This window comes from Takifugu rubripes, chromosome 14 (assembly GCF_901000725.2).
Source record: "Takifugu rubripes chromosome 14, fTakRub1.2, whole genome shotgun sequence".
Classification (NCBI taxonomy): domain Eukaryota; kingdom Metazoa; phylum Chordata; class Actinopteri; order Tetraodontiformes; family Tetraodontidae; genus Takifugu; species Takifugu rubripes.
This window is the reverse complement of record NC_042298.1, coordinates 10,784,756-10,788,344: the sequence shown is the minus strand read 5'-3', so window position 1 is coordinate 10,788,344 and position 3,589 is coordinate 10,784,756. Positions and strand designations below refer to the sequence as shown.

General features: G+C 42.8%; 1 long non-coding RNA gene across 1 annotated transcript; it reads left to right on the top strand.

Annotated features, from left to right (window-relative positions):
- Window positions 1-1,221: 1,221 nt before the first annotated feature.
- LOC115252390 (uncharacterized) lies at window positions 1,222-2,116 on the top strand. The gene is made up of 4 exons (XR_003890838.1): window positions 1,222-1,256; window positions 1,376-1,553; window positions 1,785-1,858; window positions 1,937-2,116. It is a non-coding gene; the product is annotated as an uncharacterized lncRNA (long non-coding RNA).
- Window positions 2,117-3,589: the final 1,473 nt, after the last annotated feature.

The window sequence follows — 3,589 nt, the reverse complement described above, 5'->3', positions numbered from 1 at the left end:
TGAACATTCTGGTTTAGTGAGAAGGATCTTTTGTTCTGTCAGGGTGACAACATTCTATTTCTGTCGTTCAACTTTTTGTTCTTTCGTAGTGCCGTCACATCCTGCAGGTACCTAATGCAAATTTTAAATGCTGCTGTGCTGGAATAAGCCAAATGAGCAACACAGAAACCATCAGCAGTTCCGGGTCACAGCCACCATAAAAGTCCCAGCATTGATGCCCATGTGTACATTCAAGATGTGTATTTACACCAAAATGCTCATATTTTGTTGTTTTACTGTGACAACCATTTAGTTGTCATTTTCCCATTTTGTGATATGAAAGTTGTTATTGGGAGCATTTCATAAAACTGACTTTTAAACTTGTTCACTTACAACTACAATCACACAATTACAGTCCGGTGAAGTTATAATTGGTCTGTTGTTTGCTATTATTGTCAATTACGGCAATCATGTATAAACTAAAGCTTTTAAATACGGTATGTCTGTGTGTGTGTGTGCGTGTGTGTGTGGTGACAGGAAAAGTCCTGTAAGTGTGTAAAATTGGAGCAGAATGATAAGCACCAGCATCAAACGTTGGTTATGGAACGTAATTTAAAATGTTTTCATTTAGCAGTGGATACATTAGCATTTTCACAATCAAGGCAACAATATTTTGATTTTTGGTTGCGCACTCATGAAGTGTTTACCCCACATTTCATTCTAATTATTTGTATTGCCAAATCTGCTGGCTCCAATGGCAGTAAATCTACTTTGTTCTTACAGGAAAGAATGAAATCAGCCTCATGAAAGCACTTTGGAAATGTTTTTTTTATAGTCTTTAAAAACTTTAAACAGCCCAGTTTAATAGGTGGTTACATGTACCAGTGATTTTATTCTAATTTGATTTGTGGATGGATGTTTGTGCCAATTAAACACAATCCTCAGCCTAGCACTAGTAGTCTTTATGAAATCATTATTACCTCCGCCAAGGAGGTGATGTGAGAGCCGCTATTATCTCGCTTGTTTGTTCATTAGAAAAATAACTCCGTTATGAACGGATTTTACTGAAAGCTGCAGCAAATGTTGGAACAAGGAAGAGGCAAATATATTTTGGTGATGTTTAATGAGATAAAACCGCAAATATGATGATCAAAATATCTGACCCTTGATCCTTGGAAGAACAAGGGTCAAACAACTTGTTTCCTCTATCTGGCTGTAACGCGTCACAACAGCAAGGAACCGAGCCGCTTGGTATATTATGGGCCAACCTATAGGAGGTGACACTCCCCCCACCTCAGTATTCTGCGCATCATCAGATGCAGCTTCAGAAGCTTTATGTTGCAGCTTGATTAAACCTTTGTGCTCACAGATGCGTTATCATCTCTTCTGCTCACAGATGCGTTATCAGATACCCTCATAAATCAGCTCCACCAGGCCACAGCCAGCTTTTCTCCCCCGACTTGTCTGCCTTCGTGCTGACATTCCGGCACCGGCTGACAGATGAATCGGCTCGTCAACAGCCAGGAACTCTCCCTGTGATCTCCATACGCCATTGTGTCTCCTCGTTACGCTTGGTATTGTCCAACAATGGGACGTTTTTTGAGTGTGACATGTTGTAATAATGGATGGATATTTATTGCGCCATTCACTGTGTTTTTCTTGATGTGTGCAAAACAGTTCAGGTGACAGCAGCCATATTAACTTGTGGATAATAAACGCAATAATGATGGTTTCAATGCCGGATGTGTCGAGAAAGGGGTCAGAAGTTCAATCTATGGTAATGAAGTATTATTTTACTACATTAGGAGAAGCTTTCGTGGAAGCAGCTGCAGGGGGATTGGAAGACGAGGCAAAACTCACCATGTGGATGTGGGATCAGGTGATTACCTTCTGCTCCTCCATAACTCAGGCTCTGCCATCAGCTCCAGGCTGTTTTACATTATATTTTTGTTTCCAGTGTTAAGGTGGCCCTGCTTTTGCCTTGTTACTACACTCCTGTGGTCGGATTGCCCCCTCCTCCCTCGCCATCGTTCCAGCTCAGCTCTCAGAGCCTGTGGAATCTTCATCAGTCTCATCTGCCAATGTCTCTACCTTCACTCCACACACCACTATTATCGTGAATAATAAATCCATATTTTTCCCCCTCCTGCTTCACAATAACTTCCAAGCCAACCTGATGAATTAAGTGCCAGCAGACCTCTTGCCACAATTCCTTTGAACTTTCAGGTAAGGTTAGATCATTTTTGCATAAAGAGCAAGGCAGCGGTTTCAAACTGAGATAAAGGCAAACATCCCTGGTCACAGCAGAGATGTTTTTGGAGGAATGCACGGTGCCGCAGATGTTAGCACCTTCACCTCACAACATGCAGTGTATGTTCTGTAGGTATTCCAGGGTGTGTGGACATGTGACCTGTCCAGCTGTGGACATGGATGGATGAGTGTTTCATCCCATTGGTGATTTTGATACCTTTAAAAAAGGGTTCCCTGAAGTTCTGGTTCCAAAAAGTTCCCTCAGAAAGACTTTGTTGTGTACTTTGTCCTCAGACTCCAGACATCCAGACCAGTACATCCAGACCAAAGCAGTAATATGTGTTTAATTACTGACATTTCTGTAGACTGATTTCATATATCTGCTTCTTTTTGGACCACTATGTTATTATAGTGCCTCTCCCATGATTAAGGTTTCCATGGCTACCGGCATGGCACAGGTATGTTGTGACTTCTGTGAACATTACTTCCTGACAGTAAATTGTCATTTATGAGCGCATTTTCCCTCATTTTGAGAGGTGGAAAAGAGGCATCACAGAATAAATATGAATGGCTAAAAATAAACCTGCAATCTCTGTGAGAGGTAGGATGGTGGGAGTGGCAATGGTTCCTTTCAAAACCAACAGAGAACTACTATTATCCCTGGTCAAAAGCTAAGGGATTCGCTGGTGGCATTTAAAGGTAACCATAACCACATATGTAGCGTTGCCTCATTGCTGTCACGCTGCTTGTTCATATTTGCAGCACAATGGGTCTTAACTGCACAGCGCGGCGCTGGACGTGTTCACAGTGTGCAAATCTGCATTAATCCACAGCGACTGCAGGAGACACTGTTCACATCACGTAACCTTTACCTGCTGACATTTACCTGCCTACTGTGCTGCAGGTCAGCTGTTAGGCTTTGATTACTGCTACATGCTACTGCTACACGCCACCTCGACGTTTCATAATAGCATCAGACTGGGCTGGGATGTGAAGGGAGCCGAGCTGACCTTTGTGATCTATATTATATATGCGCACAACATGCTGGACCGAGCTTTTTGTCGCAGTCCCTGTAGTCATGGCTGAGGTTGTGACCTCCTCTGCGTCTGAAGTTTCCTTGAAGCCACTTCTCCAATGTGTCGAGGCCAGTGTCACTACACCGGTGACAGATTTCAGGCTGTTCTGAGTGGCGGATGTTTGCAGGTGCTGACACGTTGTTGGCTGTAAAATTGATGCAGTTATAACGTTCCACCCCTCACCAGGGTACGCTCCAGCTGTTTTTGCAGCTGTGGCCTCTGTTCTGTGGTCTATTTATCATAAATTACAAAGCCACTTACACTTGTTAAACATAATTTACAGC